Source organism: Athalia rosae, chromosome 2, assembly GCF_917208135.1.
Source record: "Athalia rosae chromosome 2, iyAthRosa1.1, whole genome shotgun sequence".
Lineage (NCBI taxonomy): Eukaryota > Metazoa > Arthropoda > Insecta > Hymenoptera > Athaliidae > Athalia > Athalia rosae.
In genome coordinates this window covers 9,437,714-9,461,205 of record NC_064027.1, presented here as the reverse complement: position 1 = coordinate 9,461,205, position 23,492 = coordinate 9,437,714, and the positions used below count along the sequence as shown (strand labels likewise).

General features: G+C 43.7%; 1 protein-coding gene across 2 annotated transcripts in view; it reads right to left on the bottom strand.

Annotated features, from left to right (window-relative positions):
- Window positions 1-23,247, bottom strand: part of LOC105694036 (hormone receptor 4) — a 96,870-nt gene extending 73,623 nt beyond the window's left edge. For both annotated transcript variants that reach the window (XM_048650544.1, XM_048650543.1), the window contains exon 1: window positions 22,016-23,247. The gene's annotated coding sequence lies outside the window, so the exon portion shown is untranslated. The remainder of the gene's footprint in view (window positions 1-22,015) is intronic.
- Window positions 23,248-23,492: the final 245 nt, after the last annotated feature.

Sequence of the window (23,492 nt, the reverse complement as noted above, 5' to 3'; positions counted from 1 at the left end):
TTTTTTTTTTTTTCCAAAATATAGTTCGAGATCAAGAGGTTGTGTGTATAAAAAGGAAGGAAGCGTCGAGTTCGAAATCAATAGAAAATTGTTAGACGAAGAACGTGAGCCGTGGGCGAGCCATCTACTTGAAAAACTGCTGATCTCCGAACGTTTCAAACTTTACTACAAATTTCGCTGAAATTGTGATCATGTCGGCGTAGGAAGATGGCGTTCTATTCGCGTCTAACAATAAGTCGTGTTCAACTGCCTGAGCAGAAGAAAAATAATCGTGCAAATTACTGAAGAATATATACTTTCTTCATAATCTCCGGGAATTCCACAACCACCGGATTTCATCGGATCGAATTCGAATTACGAAGATCACTTCGCCGATCCAAGTGAGCACGCGATTTTGTCAAGAAGTAATATTTCTGCCCATGTACACATAGGTGCATATTTCAACGCGCTACGCACGCAGCATCGTCTATCGAATGACAAAATTTGGAATCTCTATAAGAATAAATGAAAAACTTACGCAGGTCTTCGCAATTCTCGTGTGACATGCGTCACGACCTAATTTCACGTATACGTCGAAATTTGAACTGCGTGAGTCTCGAGGTAGAGAAAAAGAAAAAAAGAAAGAAAAAAGTAAAAAAGAAAAATGAAATAAAAAGAGTTTGTCTCATCTTTTATGCACAGCTCATGCAATGTGCATAACGCAACTTCCGCGCGCTGGTATGTCTCTCCGTAGATACGTACGTACGTACGTACGTACATTATACGTATGTCACCGCGCTTTTGGTGCTCCAGTTTTAAAGCGAATGCACCCGAACCTGGGCCAACAGTATCCATGACAACCTCCGATGTGCCGATAGACCATACCGAGAGATTCGAGCCGACGTACGTGTATATGCACACATGCATATACCGTAGGTCAGTGCTCTATCGTTGCTTAGCAACTACCTCCCCCCCTCTGCCCCTGCCCCCGACGCTTTGTCAAGGTAAAACTATATATCTGAAAATAACGTGTAGGTATGTAATACCTTGTTACGTAAGACTGCCGTTTTAGGATACCGAGAGAGGAAAAAAAAAAGCCGAACGAGTCAGCGCGTTACACTGCTCGCCAGATGTACGCGTACGTACGCGCGAATCGAGAGGCTCCTCGAGAGGAGGGTGAAGAAAAATTTTCCCGAATTTTCGAACGACTCAATAATCGTGAGAAGAAACTACGATTTTGAAGTCGTGCAGGTTGATTGGATTTATGGGAAAATTAATCGAGTCAACTGTCCTGTGATTTCTAGATATTTCCGCGAAAAGGCGCGAATCTTTTCAGCCGCTATTATACAGGGAAGAGTAGGTACACTCGACCGGTGCACGTAACGTATAAAATGGGTAATGAATCGTGCTCATTGGCGCGATCTTGTCGTACGGCGATCGAATAGGTGTCGGTGTTTCGTCTGTACAATAAGGTAACAGTCGCGTCTGTCGGAGATGGGGTGTAGACGTTGCAATAACTAATATGGTACGTTGGTAGGTACCGTACGTACGTACGTACATGAAATGATACATACGTATAGCGTGGGTGTGAATACATAAGCACAAGCGCAAAATGCATCGCCTCTAGGCACTTTCTCCGAAGTGTTACGCGGCGCTAATTTATTATACGGTGTGATTATCACACCGTGGCACAGGCACGTACATACACAAGGATGCGAATGTAGTATTTGCGTAGGTGTATATTCGCGACCAATAATCGAGAGTGAAATCGTAGCCTATTGATAGAAAGACATGGTACATCTCACGTTCGCTCGAACAGGGGTAAGAAGCTCGCGCGATTCTTGGGAGCGAAATTTTCATGGAAAAGAATTTTTTTTTTTTTCTTCAATTCCAACGTTGGAGTCCGTGGGAATATACGCTCAGGTATACCCCGTGTCTCCCAACGTTTGCACCGCGGTGTGTCTGGTTGCCTGCCGTCAAGCGCAACTTTCCCTGTAGCGCCACGTTCATTGACGGATGTTAGTCCAACTTACGGGTACAGCGTAAGCCTGATGCTCGATGACAGACAACCAGACACACCGCGGTGTAAACGCAGGGAGTCACGGGGTGTAATGATGTGGGAAAATTTTCGATCTTTGCCTACAGCGTGATGTAGATAAGCGTATCGTATATATGTACATATATTTGGTCGCGCATCATCGATCACTTGGTCATCCATAGGACGCGACGGTACGCGCCCAAAATCGATATGGCGGACGGTCGCCAGCACATCCGTTTTGTGCGGAGGCCAATTTTATCGAACGTCTAGAGAATGTATCTGAAAGTTTAAAATTTCATGTACGAACAGAGTCTCCTTCCAGAGGATGTGAGAGTATAGGTGTATATCGTACGATCGGTTTCGATGCACATGAATTCTTTAAATATCGCACGAACGAAACGCATTGAAACAAGAGGAATACCGCGAGAGCCACGTGCGTGTAATTAACATATGAGCTAAAGCAAATGCAGCCTTATTTCCGCTTCCGTGTTTATTCGTTGTACCCCGCCATACGTAGCGTCGTGTCTAATCGTCCTCGCACGATTTCCTCACTGTAATAATTCGACACGGTACCGTTGAACGTTTTCGTTTTTCGAACATAATTTCCGAACGAACCCTTAAAAAAATATATATATATAACACGGTGGATGTTTTATCAGGATTTTATTGATGAAAAAAATAAAATGCAAATCAATGGGATGGAGTTGCGGAATTATGATATGGGAAAATAATATTTTCCCCCTCCGATACAAACATGACATCACCCATGGAGATTCGTATTTTCTATAATTTTACACACACACGCAGAGCGGTACAGATCAACGAGTATTACAATACGAATCTCTACGAATGTTAGACCATTTGATATTCCAGCTCGTTGTGCTCGTGAACGGACATAATTTCATTGATCATTGACCTGCGCGGAACTATTTATAACTAATTACATACGTCATCGCGATACGATGCACTCTCTCCGCGAGATACTACATTATACTCCGCGGCGGGATCGTAATCGTAATCATAATCGTAATAACGATTGAACTCGTTGAACATTGTATGCGTGCGTACACGCCCTACGTCCTCGTAACGAAGTAAGAAAGACAACAAGCGAAGCAAAGAAACGAACGAAAAAAACCAACGGGAAGGAGATCGAAGGGAGCGAATGGAAAGTGAGAAGAGAGAATAGCGAGAACGAAAACCGAGAGAGAGAGAAAGAAAAAAGGGAGGGAAAAAGACGAGATGAGATGAGAGAGAGAGAGAGAGAGAGAGAGAGAAATAGAATTTATTCAAGATACCAGTAACTGCTCCGGATTTCACGTATAGTTTCGAATGTGCGTAGCGCGGCCGCATGCCCGGGTGAATGACCCCTTCGGTGCATTCTGTGTGCACAAACGCCATGAGCTCACGCTTACAGCACCGCACCGCCATGGCCGTAGTAGCTTTTACAACCAGCTCCTCCTCTCTCGCGATGCCGCTGCGTTGCCGCACGGCGTTACAACCACACGACCCCGAACGCTACCTCGTACGTACGTACGTACGTACGTCGCGGCGCGCCGTCCCTTGTCTCCGATGGGTATAGGTGGTCGACGTATTTACGCTCGTATTCGTCTACAGATAACGGAGCGTGTCGAGTGGAAGCCCGAATAGGATAAGAATACGCGGCGTGTGTAAACGCATGGGATACCAGAGCTACGTCGTGCTACCAAATGCGCAACACCTGTGTCACGACGAATCGTCCGACAATGCGAGGCGAGCTATTGAAATTTTACACTCCCACGAGCGAGTGGGGGGGTACGTACAGTAGTTTATCCGGAGCGTTAAGCGCGCGAATAAAGGTGTACGATCAAAGCGGGACTGCGCGTCGATCTTCAGGCGAGTTCAAAAAAAAGCGCGTGAATTTTACATTTCTTCCGTACAACGAGTCGTCCGGGATTCTAACGGGTAGAGGATACTTTGTCGGAGAGGGAGGGAAAAAGGCGAAATCCGTAACGTCTGCGCATAGGCTAAGTTTATGGAAAATACCCCGGTATCGTCGTGCCTGAAATCCGGAGGAGTAAGAAAATTTTCCAACTCGACGAACGATTCAATGATCCTTACAATTCAAATGAATTACGTACAACTCGGGAATAGACCTGTACGTATGTACAGTATAGAACGGGGGCATGTTTGATCGGTAGAGAATGCGCATTGTCGCGGGAATTCGAGACTAGCGGAAGTAAAAAATCATCGCGTTAAAACAATAGCGGCTCGAGTTTTGGTTATATTATCGGGAGGGCATTGAATCGGTCGGGTTTGTCGATGACAAAGCGATCGCAGGTAATGGAGAAGAAGGTCTAGAAACGAGACGAATAAGAGATACCGAGACATTCTTCGTGCTCGGAGATGGCCATTGTAATCGGACAAATTCATGGTCTGCTTATCATCGCTTTGTTGAAATTAAACATTGACTGCAGTGAATGCGTTCCAAACGATACGCTCAGAATATTTTCTTTATCATAACGTTTACATAATGACACGCCACGTCGCGTTTCGCGTCAACTTTTTTCAGAAGGTTTATGTAATTCAAACTTTTAACTAACGACGACCACCGATGTAACTCGATGCGGACGACAGCTTCGACGAATAATGGATTTATCGTCTACGTAATGATTTTTTTCGACGGCGAAGGACCGAACAATTGAAACCGAAACGCCGTAAACTAATTCACGTAGAGAAACTCGACAGTTCATACGGTTATAAAACCGGGAGTTGCGAAGTTCGAAGCTTTGGAAAACATCCAGGAGCACCGAACCGATTCTGGCACTGTCAACGTCATAAAATCATTGGTCCATTATACGGGCACACGCGATGTCTAAGTAGCCCTCAAACGAAGAAAAGTTTAACCGGCGCTTACTTATCCGACCCTGATTAATCAACGGAAAAAGAAAAAAACATTCGTGTCAAAGCATGTTGCGAATTGCATTAGACCTGCACTCCGTGAATTGACCCGATCCTACATAGGTGTCGATCATTCTGTCCTTGAGTAACAAAACGGATGTATTCCGAGACTTTATTGACAAAAGCTCAAGGCTTTGCACGCTCGTAGTAGCGACCGTGAAATCCAGCCTGTGTCAGGGACGACATTTGTCTAGAAAAAAGGCGAAAGAAAAAAAAAAAAAAAGGAAAGAAAATGAATAACACATTGGTCACGTTACGTAACCGTGCTAAAATTAATAGCCCGAGAGACATGGCGAACTATATGATTCGCGAGACGCGAGATATTTTAGAGTTTTGCCGCCTAACGTCTACGAGAGGTAAGATGTTCGGAGTAAACACGCCCACGATAAGATTATGAGCGTGCGTTATACGTGCGCGTGGAATGTATCGTTATGCACTGTTTCGGAGCAATTATCATCTCACGACTGTCGATGGATGAATAAGAGTGAGAAACGGGTTCCCAGCTGAAGCATCGAAATACAGGCACGATCGCCCCTTATTAATTTTCAATGAGACGAGATTCGGCATGAGCTCCGTAGATTACATTTCAAAGAAGGAGCGATTTACCGGATCTCCTGCCGGTGCGGCGGTCAAAGGACGCCTGGTCGTTTCCCGGCTCCTGCGAGCAGAAATGCGCGTAGTTTATGCGTGAGGTGGACGCGTGCGCGTGTCGGTTTGTCTCTCGGGTCGAGTCGGCCGCGGGGTATTTTGGTGCAGCGCCACGCACCGCGTGGAGGTCAATGCCCGTCCTTACACCGGCCCAAGGAAGAAGGCCCGAGCGAGAGAGGGAAAAAAAGAAAAAAGAGGGGAAGGGACGATAACCGAACGAACGAGGAATGACGGGGTGTTTACGGACCGGAAAAGACCGACGAACGACGAATGATACCGAGAGGGCGCGCGCGATCCTCACCCCGGTCGTGCACAGCGCGACGATGTGACCATAGGCCGAAAACTGTTGTTCGTCCGATTCCCCATTATTTCGTCGGAGCTGCGACTCATTTGAAAATAAAATGGCGCGGCTAATTGCGCTGATAATCGTACGATGCGAATTGAACCTATTCGCGTTCAGGCTTCGTTCCGAAAGACGACGAGGAACTTAACTCGCGTACAAAATGAGCTGGAAAAAAGCTGTGCGATAAAATTCAGATGCGAGCAACATTTCTGACCACGCAGGACTCTCTGACGACGGGCATCGTCGTTAAGTCACCCCATAGGGCCTCGTTCCTGTCGTTTGTCAATTTTATTACACGACGTTTACTACGCGGTGATGATGCATCGCAGTACCGCGAAAATATTATGACACTGACGTCGCTGTTTCAATTTATGCACTTCCGATACCGAAATGACGGACAATTTGGTAGTGGAAGAATTCGCGTTATCGCGACTGTACTCAAAACGGAGGAGGCAGCGTCGTATCTCCGGCACAGAAGTCGAATACGAATTACGTTCGATCGTCGGGGTTATTCCGATAACACGAGAAATACTCTTCGTGAACTTTAATGCGCCGATATGGGATATGCAGTTTAGCGTTTTGTAATTACCGGCGCGATAATAAGGTATAAGCATTATTTACGCGTTCCTTCAAAGAGTATAATTATAAATAAGACGATGCGAGCTCACGCTGCCACGCGTGAAGATAAGAGCAGAATTCACAAGTCTTGACGTTTGTCCTTAAAAACGCGATACGTCATGTTTCGAGAATGCAAAAAATCACTCACTCATTTCTAACGGAAGATAATCTCCGCGATCCTAGGACACGGTACGAACACGTGGGTAATTACTTCGAGTGTACGTGAAATACGTAAAGTGCTGAGAAACAAGAGCAGAAGCAAAATGAATAAAAAAAGAAAAGGAGAAGATAATTCGAGATAATCCTTGCAACAAAACCCCCAGACCCCAGATTATACGGAGGCGTCGTCAACCCCGCCGTACCTATAGCGCGCTCCGTGATGTGCTGTGAAATATCTTACAACTCGTTGAAAAAGCGAAGAGGAAGATAACAATTTCGCTATCTTACACGGTACGTTGAAGACCTCGTGACTTTTTCTGCGTGCGAAAAAAATTGAATCGCGCGTCGAAGAAATGCGAAATGAAGAGAAAAGGAAAGAAAAAATTGACCAACTCATAAAACTGAAAAAAAAAAAACGAAGGTGAAAGTTAAGACCGAGGTCAATTCACGTGAATTCACGGTACAGATCATTATTATTGTTAGAACGACGCCCACCGCCGCCTGGAAGCTTCTATCGTACGCGATGATGTTATTATATACCCGGTACACTATCGTCGCTAACAATACCAGCAAAAGCAACAGGAATGGGTTTTTTATTCCCTTACATACACACGCGCGTCCACGTCCAGCAGTGCAGCAACTGCAATACACGGTGCAACGCTCACCGCGTTCACCGACGCGACGTCAAGAAAACAAGGGGCAGGTCAGTAACTGGGTCATTTCGGCACGGTTAAAACTCCCACGAGTTGCAGGCGTGACCACCACATGCACAACGTGTCCGCACACACCTACGCGTATCTATACCTGCACTTTGTAATATTTTATGCACACGCGTGCCTGCGTGCGATAAATTTACCATAGGTATGTACACGCGCATACGGGCGACTGTACGTACATGGCTCGTATTTGCGGGAGTCCGCATCCAAGTTACATACGAAACGCCAGCACCGAACGTTATGCACACGTCGCATGGGTTGAGTTACGGAACAGTAGCGGATGAGAAATGACCGCTCGATTCCTCGTTCCTCGCAATCGATATCGAAATTGTTCACTTCCGTTATAAATGATCAATGAATGAATGAATGAATGAAAGAATAAATAAATAAATAAATTGGCATCTGGTAGTGCAGCACCAGGAAGTGCGGCTAGGCCGCGGCCTATTTGCGTCCATCCATCCATCCATCCTCCTCCCCTCCCCCTACCTCCTCCTATCCGCGGTTCCTTATCCTCGTCCCTCCTCCGTCTCATCGGATCCTCCAACTTCGTCTGATCCGCCGCCTCGTCGCGAGCTAGACACTTTCACTAGTGACCCAGAGTTACCTTATTGTTCTATCCCTTTCCCTCTCATTTTTCACTTGGCCATTCGCTGCCGGGATGCCTTTTCTTTCTCTCCGGCATTTTTCATCGCGTTTACAGCGCGCACGATTCGCCGTTGATTATACATCTATCGCGGTAATCTTCTGCTTTTATAATAAAAAGCCAATCACGACGTACAAACGTTATTGTTCCTACGTAGTTAATACCGTTGTGCACTTTTTACGATACATCCGCGTTTCGCTATCGGAGAAACTATGGTATTGTACGAAACCGCAACGCGATATTCATCTCGCGACGTTTCATCTCTCCGAGATGGAGGAGAATCGGACGCTCGGAAAAAAGGACGAATCTGCAAAAAAAAAATTGGGATTTTCATACTTCCGCGTCACGGTATTCGTGATCCTACAGTTCGATGCACCGGCACGATCTATCGAGGAAGAGAAACGGGTCGTTGTTACCTACTCTAACTTATAAAACACGTCGTGCAACGGACCGAGAAATATTGCCAACGCGTCGACGAGATCAGAGCAAAAAGTACTGATTCAATTTTTCTCGAATTTCGATTTCGGTGAGTTTTTTTCGTCACTTTAACAGATGTCATGACAATCGTATCATAACGTTAAAATACATAGAACGGCGGAATATGATTCATTCGTTTTCGATTCATATCCATGTTGTGTACATGAAGTATTGCAACGCAACGCAGCTGTTTACAATGAGAAAGAATAGTGCGGCGTATCGTCTGTTATTATTATTATGTCATTTAGTTTTATCTCAAAGGAAGGAAAGTGCGGTTCACGTTCGAGGAACTCCCCAGTTCCCTTCCCCGCCGGCTCGCCCGCTCCCACAGCTTTTATCTTACACAAGTTCTGAAGGTTAAACAATTATAATGCATTTCGGTTGCGAAAGATACCCTCTGCGCGTTGAAATCCTCTCGTTCGTCTGCTTATTCCTTTTTTTTATTCTTTACTAATGAGGAAGTGCACACGTGATTAATTTTTTGTTGCCTCTAACTTCCAATCTTCCGAAAAAAAATGTTAAAGGTCACACGGTATAACAAAAATTCTTGACCGACCCCTAGGAGTGAATGTGTATATTTTTTTTCTGAAATTTATTAGCGATTTGATTCGCCGATATCGACGAAGAAAAATTAAGTCATGCAGAGTTGTTGCTGTTGAGAAATAGAATGTAATTGAGTTTCTTTTCGCTTTTTTGTGTCTGGTAGGTCTGAACAACTTCGATATACATATTTTGAAATATTGCATTCCGGGAGGAGTGAGAAATTTTCTTTTTTTTCTGAACAGGACCGAAAATTTGGAGTTCCATATCAAGAAATTGATGTCACTCGCATCCGATCGTGGCTATTTGATAACGATACGGTACGAGCATGGACGGAGATTGCATTCGGGAAAAGAACGTATATTTCAATTCATCCATTACGGGGTCTAGGAAAAGTCGGAAAATAGAAACTTGGCAAATTTCCTGATCGTATCGGAGTTCCGGTAAGCCGTGCGAGTTATTCTACGCCCACGCGAATGGCTCACGCACACGTGCGTTTATTCCTACATGGATAATCGCGTGAAAATATACAGGGTCTTAGCGATAACTTTGGCCGGCACGACAGGGTAGGTAGAATACCCAAATACAAGTATTTCGCTCGGACTTTCGGCATTGCAACCCATGCCTGGAAATGTCTTTTGGTTTTCCGCGTGTGAAGGACACGATCGGTGATGAAAATGCTCAACAAAATCCTTGTGTTTGAGGTCTCTGCCTACCCTGTCATTTTGACCAAAGTTATTGCTGAACATTGCTGTATATATTCGTGTACGAAGTCATGCGAAATGTGGACGATACAACTGGATCGCCATATCTTTCACGTACTCTCAATTTTGACGTACGAAAATATGTACATCTATATATTACGTAGCGCATGAGGTCGCTACGACCCTCGTTCGACGACGTGTAGTAGGCACGGTACGTCCACCGTTCGCGAGGACGAAGCGTCGCAGGGTCAACGACTGGAGCACGAGGCATCGGAGGCACGCTTCTCGCGTTGTAGCTTAAGCACGAACCACGGCCTTCTCTCCCTCCTTACCCTCTCTTCCTCGCTCTTTTTTCCCTCCCTTTTACTCCCTACTACTTTTAGCCCCCACCCTCCTCTCCAATCCTCTCAAGCCTGTCGTGTGGGAGTTTTTATAAGCCGAAGAAAACGAAGAAGAGAGGAAAAAAAAACAAACGAGAAACGTAAGAAATGAGAAAGAATACGAGGGGAAAAAAGCTGCCCGGCAGCATCGATGGGGGGTAAGGAAAAATAAAAAAAAAAAGAAGAAAAAATAAAAAACGCGAGTACATATAGAAACCGTCGATGCTCGAACATGTTGCGTCTAAATATTTGAACTGCTTCTGCTTTTTTTTCTTCCGTTGTACCGGTGCTTTTGAGATGTTTTGAACGTTTTACGGAATGACTGGAATGAACGCGGAAAATATCGTTTCGAACACCAGCGGGGTACCGATCTACGACGCTCTTGTCCGTATTCTTTTTCTTTGCGAAATTTCAAGAGCAACGCAACGCACCGTACGTTACGTAGAAGAAACAAGTAAACGACACGGTCAACGTCGTCTTCCAATTTGATGGGTATGCCCGAGTTGAAAATTTGTTAGTTTCGGAAATTTCGCGGTAAGATTCAACGAACTGTTTGGATATGATCGAATACATTACGACGTTACTCATAAAAAATAACCCAAGTTGAAAAAATATCAGGAATATTTTGCGGAGCTATACCTATAAAACGTAGACTCGTTGCCCGGGTGCGAAAGCAATGAGATTTTCGACTCTTGCGTAGGTATATTTAGATAAACATGGAAAATCTTAATTCCGAAGAGAATCCAAGCTCAAAGGATTCTCCTTATTTTATTAACAAAAGCTAAGAGTACCACCGCACCAAGATATCGCGGTGGAATTTTTTTTATTTTCCTCGTTACTGGTTCCAGTGAACACCGCGCCGTTGTTCTTTATAGTCGCTATAAACGGGGAGAGGGTTCACATAGAATGGCGGAACAGTGCGGTAAAAAATCATCAAAAGAAATGTGATATTTCATTCGTAAGGTTACTTTCAATTTCCGCCGTCGCGTATATAGACATCAAAATGAGGCAGCTGTATCTACACGTCAACGCGACAACCAGCTGTTCATTCATATAGATATATAAATTCATTCTATGGATGTATATCGAAAATATCTTTCGGGCGCGTGACCGTACCTTCATTATTCCATTTGATTTTTCTGCTTTTTTTTTTTTTTTTTTTTTCTCTTTTTATTCCAACATTTCACATTTATAGATCGTGAACAACACGTCAGAGTTGGAATACCACAAATCAAGTACAAAACGAATCCGTTGCAGGTAGGTATATTCCTGTATAGCGGCGTGATGCATTTATATTTGATATTTTTATCCGGCAGTCATCGCTCCCAGAAGATATTTTTATCTGTTAAGTGGATACATAGTTCACTATACATATACGACACGGTTCGTAAGCATCACTGAATTACGCGGGACCTATGTGAATGCCCCAGGATATTATAGCCGCGTGGGCGTTGAATATCAAGAGACAAAGTCACGCGGATACTTTTACGTATCGTATATACATCTGTATACAAATTTACCGTATAATTGCCAAAATCAAGAAAAAAAAAGAGAAGCCGTGACAACCATATTTCCCGCGGTAATTTTTTATCAACTTACGAATCAATTTATGTGAATCGAAATACTTCCCTCTTCACTTACAGTTGTATGTACAGAGAACTCTGTGAAACAGGCTGCCCAAATTTTTTGTCAATTGTTGCCAAGGATATAAAAAGTGAATGAATGCAACCCGAGAATATCTTAGACTTTAGGAAGAACTATTACAATCTGATCAAAGTGAGATTGGAGTAGTTGGCGAATGAAAAATGGGGTTATTTAAATTCGTAATCAACAACCCGAATATCCCACGGATACGAACTTCTACGTTATTGTGTAATCTTTCGCGATTTGATATTGTAATCCCTGAATTTGTGGCATCGAGAGAACGACATCCTTAATTTGTGGCATCAAGAATATGCATTCCTGAATTTGTGGCATCGAAAATATGCATTCCTAAATTTGTAGCATCGAGGATATGCATTCCTAAATTTGTAGCATCGAGAATATGCATTCCTAAATTTGTAGCATCGAGAATATGCATTCCTGAATTTGTGGCATCGAGAATATGCATTCCTAAATTTGTAGCATCGAGAATATGCATTCCTGAATTTGTGGCATCGAGAATATGCATTCCTAAATTTGTAGCATCGAGGATATGCATTCCTAAATTTGTTGCATCGACAATATGCATTCCTGAATTTGTGGCATCAAGAATTAGCATTCCTAAATTTGTGGCATCGAGAATATGCATTCCTAAATTTGTAGCATCGATGATATGCATTCCTAAATTTGTAGCATCGAGAATATGCATTCCTAAATTTGTAGCATCGACAATATGCATTCCTGAATTTGTGGCATCAAGAATTAGCATTCCTAAATTTGTAACAGCAACAAAATTTGAATCTTGGTAACAACTTAGCAACTAATCAGCACCAAATTCTTCCATCGATGTGAACGTACTTTTGTAAAGTGGGAGTTCGAGCTTATGGGACGTGTTCAATTAACGCGGTGCACAACACAGGAGCGAAGACTACGGTCCTACACAAGGCGGCGCATACGGCCACGAAATGCGCTTCCGCCTTGTCCCTGCTGCGTTCCTCAAGTACTCGAGACTACGTACACGGGGGAAAAATACCTAAATGTACGCGCGTTGTACCCAACGGCCACAGAGGCGTGCATTATATATAACTTTGACGCGTACAAACGCAGAGAACTTCGCACTACCCTGAGCGTACCCGGTGGTCAATGTCTTCCGAGGAATGAGTCACAGGTGGCTCAGAAAGAAGAAAAAGAAGAGGACTTGACGACTTAGAGGCTGCGTGTCCATCGTCACTCTACTACAGAACTTCAACCCTTGATTCTTTATTTTGCACTGTCAACCACACGACAGCGAAATCAGCTTTAAACGCTAATGGAAATTTGTAGGTATTATACATCGCTCTCGTATTGTATAGGAAAAAAAAAAGGTCCGTCCAAGCCGAGGAATAAAAAATACATCTACGAAAACCCTTTGAGTCAGTGATTAAAAATTTATGAAATATTACGACCGATCATCGAGTAACGGGTCAGAGAAAATTGTGGAGAAATTCTTAGCTACCGTATCTCAACTTAAGTACGGCTGAAATTCATGCATTCTAGAGAAATGTAGGTGTCTGGAGGAGAGAAGTTTTTCACCCGCATACTGGAAATTAAAATCTGATAAAATCACGGTAGGTCACAATCCGTTGTCGGTAAATTTTTAACTCATCTACAGGGCGCCAAACAATGGCGATAATCATCGATCGTTATGGGATTATAATCTAGCCTTAGCTTCGCTCGGCTTGTTTCTCAGTCACGGTTTCTGCGCGCTGAGAACCTTTCTTATTTCTCATTTTTCCCTAATTCTTTACTTCACTTCATGTTCCGGATTTTCGCCCTTCACCCGCGTGTCTCAACCACCCGGAAGAGTCGAGCTTACTCGGCGCAGCTTGCGCAACGAAATCAAACACCTACCTACCTTACCAACGACTGGTTTTACGAATGCCTATCTAACACCATCAACTACAATAAATGTGCAATGCGCAGCACACATGTATATAAATAATATACACATCGCGCAAGTACGTGTGCACGTGTACGTATGTGAGAGTATGAGACTACGAGGCTGTATGTAAAGATTTTTATTCACCTTATACTACATAGATGCCCATATACTGCGGTACATAGTACAGTTCACGGGGTGTCTATAAGTCTAGCCGGCAACTTTCTCTATGAGGACGATGATCCCGCCCCCACTTTAAACTCTCGCGACTACAACTGTAATCTACGAGCTGTAAATGGTAAACTGCAATTCGTGCAGTTGGCACAAACGTCACGTTTCTGTATAGGTTTGTTACGCAAGGAAACTGCAAGAGGAGGAAAAAAGTGGAAGAAAGAAAGAAAAACAATTTCGTTGGGCAATCACCGCGCGGGCGAAAAACTCCATAGAAACATAGTAATTCGGAGAGACCGTCTACGATCATCATTTGACAATGAATGATAATTTTTCAAAATAAATATTCGCAATCGTGGAGAATGGTTGAAAAATCGATTCGGGGTGACGATAAGAATTATTTTTGTAACGCTGTATTTCTTGATCAGCAATGAGAATTTTCCGTAGATTTCTTATCTTGACTCTCACACAGTAGTTCGGATTCGGAGCCGAGCAAAGTATGAGACGAATGGCCAATGGTAATGTTGAGAAAAAAAAAGGAAAAGAATTTCGCAAATCTGCTGCTCGGACTAATACAGTTCTCTGACCCGTAGATATCGTAAAATGTTCAACAGTTTGTCGGAGTTTATCTGCAGCTGGTAAACGTACCTAAAACATGCGAATATCTAATTTTTGAGGTCGTCGTCTGTCGAGTTTCTGATTGTTAATCCGAGTACGTAATTTATCGGAAATATTTTCAACGTTAGTCACACGTACGCGTATATGTTCTTATCCCGGTGATGTTTTAGATCAAGTACGGTTGATTACAACGCTGGATCTATGTAGGAGATATGAAATTTTCTATTTCACGAATCACTAACAAATGTCACGGCCAACACGTATACCCGTGTACTCGTTACATTGGAGTCACGCGGGATTAGAGAGTTGAAATAATCACTTCTTTATCTCGGTACAGAGATATATGCATAAATATACGTACCCGCTTATACAACACCTATTCAACAAAAGACTTGGCTTTTCATTGTTGAAAGCAAACAGAGGTCGAGGCCAGTCGCACTTTTCTCAAATCAAAGATCTGCAGGTAGAGAATGAAAAATAAATTCTATTAAATTTTAACCGAGAGGACCGAACTGCCGGGTGGTACATTTTTTCTCAAACTATTTTACGTAACTCGTAAACTTGTAAAATAAATGAAATTTCGTCGGAGCGAAAGAACGAACAAGTTGATTGAACTATTACGAAATAAAATCGTCAACAAAATTAGATTGTAAAATTGACCATTGGTAAATTTAGACTCGCGCGTCGTTGGTTGTAAGAAAATCATCGGTATTGATAAATCGCCACTTGAATTTTATCTGTTTAAAATCACCGGCCTAATAATCTCTACCGACGATGAAAATATTTCAGTGTCAATTTCGCACACAGCCGATATCGTTATAAAATTACCGCGAATCGGTTGATGGATATGCTTCGGAGATGTACAAGGAAAATCTTCTAACGATAACTTCCGGCTACTCTCTACAGAGAAGAAAAACATAGAACAAAAAAAAAAATAAAGATAAATAAAGTAAGATGAAATAAATGAATGGGGATTTGCTCGAGAAGTTTTGATACCACAGCAATTGAAAAACTCACGTTTTAAAACTCTGTATCGACACAAGAAAACAACCGAGTTCAATTAGAGCCAAAATCTAGACGTTAGATCCCATGGGACGTAAGATTCTCAGTTGCTCCGTAGTAAAGTATATAATTTGTTTTTGAAACAACTCGAACGGGTTCCATGATATCTGGGGGGGATAATGACACGCGGTTCGTTAAAAATAAACTTGATATAATTTTCACGATCGAGTCTCGCGAACCTTTGATTTTTTATTTATGATGGCACCTTGGTTCGTAACAACAGCTGTCACAGTTAACTAACCGCGAATAACTCTTTTTAATGTGGTCGTTGGATTCAGCGAGCGATTTCAATTCTCTCTCAGTTTTTCTAATCCTCTTTAAAATAAACACACGATCCATCTTCTCTAGAATAATGTTTTTATCGATTCAGAAAGCGCAATAGAACCGATGAAATTTTCAGCTTTTCGATATATTTCAAGTTATCACCAAACTCTTGAACCCTATATACCCATACGATGCAGTCAGACGGTCTTAACGTGGAAAGTGACTCGTCACTGTCCAAAAATATTGATTTTTGTTTTTTTTTTCATTAACGGTATGTAGATAATTGTATGTATTCTCGTGTACTTTATAATTGAAGAAAATACATGAAAAAGCGTGCCAAATAATAATCGGACAATGCCAGAAGATAATGAAACAGTGTCGAGAGTCCTTGATAGCCGGGTTGCACTACGTTCTATATACATACATACATACTATACGTATAACTGCAATTAGGAAAGGTGCGTGCGGGCGAGTACGCAAGCGAGTATAAAGTAAGCGAGCAAGTGAGAGTGCTCCGATGTTTGCCCTAGGCGATTTGCTGGAACAACCGCAGTGAACGCGCAGGTGCAACGGCCTCTTGTGAGCCGATCCGCAGGAGGTGAAAGTCTCTACAGGACCCAGGTTTTAACCGCAAGATACGCTCCGCTCAATGTGTTCATCCCGGGTGAGGCGAGTTACACAACGTGTAAGAGCAACGACGGTAACAGGCGGCAACGGTAGCGAGGCATGCCTACTGCTCAAGTTTGTAAAAGTATACGGGACGTTGTGAACCGCTATCTCCCTTTCCTCTCGCTCATATACTATCGGTACCGCTAACTAAGCCATTTGATACAACTACGCGCAACGTCTCCTCGAACACACCATACGCTCACCGTTTGTATCTCTGCGGACGAAACCTCCTTCCTAATATAACCGGTCGACGCGCATTCGCGCCGATTAAAGGTCCGGCATTTTTTTATTAATCGGATTCCGACTCGCTCTACCACCTCTGCGGGCAGGTGGATTATATTGGGTGGCACGTCGCAAGGTCGTCGGATTGACCGGCCCGTCGACGGAGTGAAATAATAAAATACGCCACCTAATGATCTCCGGTATTTTGCGTATTAAAAGGTACTTCTGTCGCGCTACCGGCTCAATTCGTCCGACAAATTCCCCTTGCACAAATCGTCACAGAGTTGCTGCGGGTAATATACGTATAAGTATGTACGCGGTTGCGTTTGTATGCGCTCTGCAGGTATAAGTACGATGAGTTTGACCTTCTAGTTTCCGCACCTTTCTATAATTGAGAGTGAAAGAAAGTGTTCGCGGTGAACCGAGCCGAGACCAAAAGCGCAAGGAACGGTATAAGTTAACGAGAAAGCGCAGGTGAGCACGGCACAAGCGAGCGTTATAACGGTCAATGGAAAGTCCTACCGCAATGAATGTTCGCTCACTAGCCATATAATTCATCCATTCCAGTCGCAACGGCGAAAGGAGCTCCCGCAGACGTTGCTACTACAGGGTTTAAGGTCCATGTACAACTCTGGGAATTCTCGAGCCAACGAAAACGAATAATTTACCGTACGATCGACTTGCATAGGATCGTTACGTAATCACCTAAAAATACGCCCTGATAATTCCTTATCAATTATTTTTCGAAACTATTTTCAATCCGTTTTAGGGAAGTGAGCGATGACGGATGGATAGAAAAAAGTTACGATATGGATAGAACGCGAATTAAAAATGTGGAGATTTTTCGAATGGCGCACGATATTCGAGATAGCGTAGCGCCGCGATAGGAAATGTACTTTAGAACGCAGGCTGCACCGACGGAAGATCCGAGTACGGATAAAGCGATGATGACACGGCGTAATCAGAAGTTAAGAATTATCCAGCATGCATAAGACATGAGGCCTTGTCTCGTGAAAAATTCATGCCAAAGCGCTGCTTTCGTTTCAAGCCTCCAGACGGATCAGGTTAACAATGTCGGGTCGTTTAGTCCGCCGCGAAGTAACCCAGTTTATTCGAACGTTTAGTTTTCCTCGTACGTGTTTCATTACGAGTTTCGAATTGAATCAGAAGTTTTATTTAACATTTCATTTTTACACGTTCTTGCGCGTAGGGAAAACCAAATTGCTCGTCCGTGGTTTACTAAGAATTTGAAGACGAGAAATAACCGCTCTTCAAATATATATGTGACAAATCTACATGTGTGTATACGTATATACGCACTTTGAGATATCGAGACGAACTTGTGACTTGAGTAAAGAAAAAAAAAGCAATCAAATGCATAATTGCAGCGATTGAGATAAGCTCGGGGAGGTCATTGACTAACAATAATTATTTTTGACGGTTGCCTGTCTCTCTCATGCGAGATCAAAATTTCATACTCCAACTTCGCTAACGTTGCGATACATTTTCTCTCTCATATTTTGATTAATACGATTTTCAATAAAATTGGCAGGATGATTTTCACAACACAACTGCAGAGAGAATTAGTCGACGCGTTGCAGCGTTACGTCGCTTTGAACTATATGTGTATTCATTTTATAATCCCTGCAAATTTGCCCACACATGTTCGCATGCGTGTAATGCGTACACCTATGTAAACTCTCTGGTTTCCAATTCGTAAAAAAACAACAGGTTCGAAAAATGATCCCTGAAATTCGCGTCTCTTTTAAGCTCGACGAGATGCCGACATGAAATAATAATTATAAAACCCGCACCCCCGTCCGGGAGATTAAAAGTTAAAACATGAACGAGCTATCGATCCCGCAGCCTCCCAGGCGCACACCCGACAAATCGAGGTCAGAGGGTTGAAATCAAAGGAGATTTCTGTGTCCGTAAAATCGTCGTAATTTCGACCGAACGTTGAGGTAAAACAGCGAGAGTTCTTTTTCCTTCCTTCGAACCATTTTCACGTTCGTTACAAAGGAAAAATTTTTTACGTTAGGTATTCGTACTTTCGATAATGAAATCGCACGTATCGGAGCCTTGCAAGGTCCGGCAATCTAATGCCGCCGATCGTAAGGTCGAATCCTACGAGCACCTGACCTTTTCACCTGTAAAAATGTAACAGAAGAAAGAAGAAGAATCGGCAATAAATATCTGTAAGAAAAAAAAACCGGCGAAACGGCGAGCGCGAGATCGCGACGCACGGTGTGGTTTCGCATGTTTCCGAATAACGAACAGGCGAGTAGCAAAGGCTGGAAAAACGCTGCGGCGCAGAGCGTCGCTCGGTCGGTTGTGCCTGTTAACTTGTACAGCGATTGCGGGCGGCGCGGGTAGCGGTGCAGGGCATCCCGGTGTCATTGCCTCGACGCTCAGGGCGGGCAGTGACTCCATCACTGACCTAGTGCCGAGTCGAACCGAGTCAAAACGGAGATAGGCGAGTACGCGGACGTCGACCCTAGAGCCTCGCTGTCCTCCACCGGCACACCATTGCCGTTCACCAACGACGCACACATCCATTCATCACAGATTGCACACGGGCGAGCTATCCGACGCCTCGCGCGCTCGTGCCGCCAAACTACGTACAGATTTTGTAACGGCACTGGGAACGATGGACCGCGCCGCATACCCCAACCACGCGCAAGAAAGATTCGTCTATATTGTGTAATTAGTTAACCTTTTTACGCGTTCTCCGCATTATCCGTATCAATTTCTTTTTTTGACTTTTGACTTTTTTTTTCTTCCAACAATTTTTTTTTTTTTTTTCTCTCGTCATTTACAAGGATGCACGTTCCGTTCTCTTCGTTGCTTTCGCTCCTCTGTCATTGACGAGACTACTTTCGCTCTCTGTAATGTTAAACTAGACTCTGGTTTCTTTCGGTGAACTTACTACGTTGGATAATTATGTTTATCAAGCATCAATCCACGTTAACTAACGAGCGCTATTATGATTCGTTATTATCACAGGATATCGTGGAATTCTCTTTGCCATGGGTCTTCTCCATGATTCTCCTCTTAATAACATTCGAGTATTGAATATCGAGTAACAATTGTGGATAGAGTTCGGTTTGCTCTGATGCGAATATACCGGGTAGCCGATTTTCAAGGACCGGATTGTATATCTTCGATATCGTAATCGTAACGAAAAACCAGCGCTAAAAATTGAAATGATCCAAATTCGTCTCACACGAATTGGCTGCAACTTTTTTCAGTTGCAACACTTTTCATTATCGAAATATTCTCGAACTGGACAATCTATTCTATACTTCGGTGTTAATTACAGATGTAAGTAACTTCACTTCCGGTATTGCAAACGCACCACATTGTAAAATCCGACTAACTTCAGCGGAATTGATACGACGCTGCTTTTTCTATTGCTGCCAGATGACCAATGATTTTCATTTGAGTGGATTTTGGCAGACGATTTCAAGGTACCCCGAAATCATTCGTTAACTATAGCTACGGCTGTAGGAAATCGGCCTCAACGTTTGATTCGAATGCTAAAAATCTGGACTTGGTCGAACGTTGAAGTTCAGCGAGCCAGCGAGTTATGCTCCAGTGTGGCGCCGGCTACGGGAAGCATATTTCATCCCGACACCGCGATACCCATTAGCGAATATTTTTATGCCAAATTGAAGAACAACAGTATCAACCCTCGCTTGTTCCGACAGCTGTGTCACGGCGGGGTAACAAGATGCACGAATATATTCAGATATTTCACGTTTCGAACTGACGTGACAACGAAGACACACGACTCGCGATCCCGCTAGCAAACACCACGGTTACCGGAAGAAACTGCGGGTGGGCGGGGAAACCGACTTGGATCCTGTCAATTAAACGGCAAATCGTAACCACGACGATCGTAGAATATACGCTGCTAAAAATTAAATTTCGTACACATCGCAAAAAGTCGGGAGTGATTACGCTCGCATCGACTTATTGGAGGTCAATTTCGTGTCTCCGAGATGATTTGCATAACTTTATTACCCGCATCGCTTTCAAGTACGTACGGAGATGGTGAGTTATGACTCAATTAAAATCTTTACATTCATTCACACCGACCAAGTATGCACCATTTTATCGAGGAACCACTCCGTATTTTCACTATATGAGAAATTGAAATGGTTCTTTGTTGTATACAATTATGACGCAAACGTTCGTTAGTAACGAGAGTGAAACTTGAACAGAAAATGGAATGACATATATAGCGAATCAAAGTCAGCCTCCTGGTAAATGTTGAACAAAAGTCCAACTGTGGCATAAAAATTTTACCGGACCTCGAGTTCATTTCGATCTGCGTAAAATCGGAGCGATCGGCGAGAGAATCCTTGCTCGGCGTAAGAAGGAAAAGCACATCAGAGTCGATAGAGAATCAATCGAAGTGCGAAGAACTCGTGCGATAACCGTGCAATCAGTCCACCGATTTGTTTCAATATTTGCAACTGATATCCGGCTATTGGTACCTGGTACACCACCGTCGAGTGGAATATTTATACCGAATTGTTGAAAGTCGCGGTAATACGAAAATGGTGTGCGAGGACACAAGGATAGGGCGCCGTGAAGTCCGGATTCGCCAGAGAATCGCGAATCGTGAATAAATTCTGACTGGTCCGGGACGAATTTTTTACGGCGACTCAAATATGATTTCAAAACGTGTGCAGCTACGTGCAGCGTTCGACAAACTGCGACCAACCGTATACGTATAACTACGTACGTACGTACGCGCGTATAGGTATACGTAAAAGTTGCGTAACTCCTGCCTCTGCGACTTCCATTCGTTAAAGTCAGTCCATTATTTTTAGCAGTCACTGAATATTTCGTTACGCTTGTCGTCGAGTGGTGGTTTACAATGTCATCAGACGTGCGTGTGACGCGCGATTTTAATTATTGAAGGCAAGTAGCAATATTTATTAGTTTCCAAGCGATATACGGTTAATCGTACTCGGTCGAGGATTCTTGTTATCTATAAATACGAGTACGTGTATATTTTTATCGACCATCCGCGAGGATGAAAAATTAACTCTCGTATGCATTGTACAATATTCACAATTCTGGGCGTTGTTGTGGATATGACCTTACATTTAATTTGGCGCAACCTGTACGTATACGTAGGTAAGATGATCGAAAAACGATAGCTTTTGTAAACTGTAATATAACGATGATACAGGGGAGACGAGACGAGAGATGAATGACATCGGGTAGTACATATATGTATGTTGGATAACTTACATTTTTGGTCTTTCGGTAAACAGACATCAATGAAAACACTGGCACGATCCAAATAATCTTCCTTGTAGTTTCAACAAACTCACAAAACTTTTCGTTTATCGATATTCGGATCACATACTTCACGCGACAAGGGTGCTTATTTGATATTTAAACTAGACTGCGTCGAGCGAGAGCGGGTGAGGATCGGAGATAATAGATCGAAGATTTGAGGAATGAAAATATAGCGAACAAATGATAAAGGGTATGAAAAAACAGAAAGGGAGTGAGTGGACGGGGGAGTACTCCAAAATGATGCAAAGTACCAAATATGTTAGAAGACACTCGATCCCCTTGAAATCTCAGGATCTCTTTCCAGACACGGGCAACGATCGGAGTTGACAGTTTACAGTAGACAGTTGGTATGCGGTGGGTAGGTGGGTGGAGTGAACGAAAGGGGAAGAGGGTAGTGGATGGATGGATGGATGGATGGATGGATGGATGGATTGATGGTGTTTGAGTTTTCTGTGTCTGCGAAGGTACAGCGGCGGTGCCACCACTGCCACCGGGGAGAGTGTAGGTGGGCAGGTATACGGAGATCGGTGTGGCGCGGTGTTTACAACTGTACAGGGTAAACTGGTGAGTGAAAAGTGGTGAAGAAGAACAAGAAGAAGAAGAAGAGAAAAGGAAGAAGAAGAAGAAGAAGAGTAAGAAGAAGAAGAAGAAGAAGAGTAAGAAGGGGATCGTGGGTGCACTCGACGTCTCGTGTTTGTTCCTTGCGTCACAACGTTTCACAGTCACGGGGCAGGAGCGTCGTTGGCTGTAGGAGCACCACAATAGTCATAGTTTCACTTTTAAACCGGTGGCACACCGCGCTCCACTCTCCCGGGTTGACTCGGTTTGTCGGACCGTTGCTGATCCCGTTAGACGTTGGGAGTTAGGCCTAGGCCTGGTTTGCTCCGTGAATCCCGCTCGCCGGCTCGCCTAGGCCTCGCCGGTTGCCGGTTTGTCGCCTTGCCGCCTTTCCTAGCGTTACCGTCGACTCGGTAACATAGTTTTATCCCCGACACGTGCGCCGATGACGCTCTCCGCCTTCGCCTTTCCGCCCTGTGCGCTGCGGAACGGAGCAAACTACACGGGTTAACAACCCTACGATCGAAGTGGCGGAAAATAATACTGATTTTATGCGTCGAAGACGGTCTTGTACGGAGCGAAGAGAAGAAGAACAAGAAGAAGATCGTCTACGGAGATGTCCGCTGTCCGCTTCCTTGTTCCGCTATTTTGCCCTCCCCCACGTTCCCCCCCCCCCCCCCGCTGCTCGATCCAGGTCGGACGAGGGTGCAGTGGCGTGTGTTCCTTTCCTCGAAAGATCTTTTCTTTCTCTTCGGATCACCGAACGGATTTTCAAATTTCAAATCTCTACTTCCAGGTTCACCACAAATGATTCGCCAACTTCGTAACGCGAATTACCACTGTATACGGGTGGTCAAAAAATTCACGT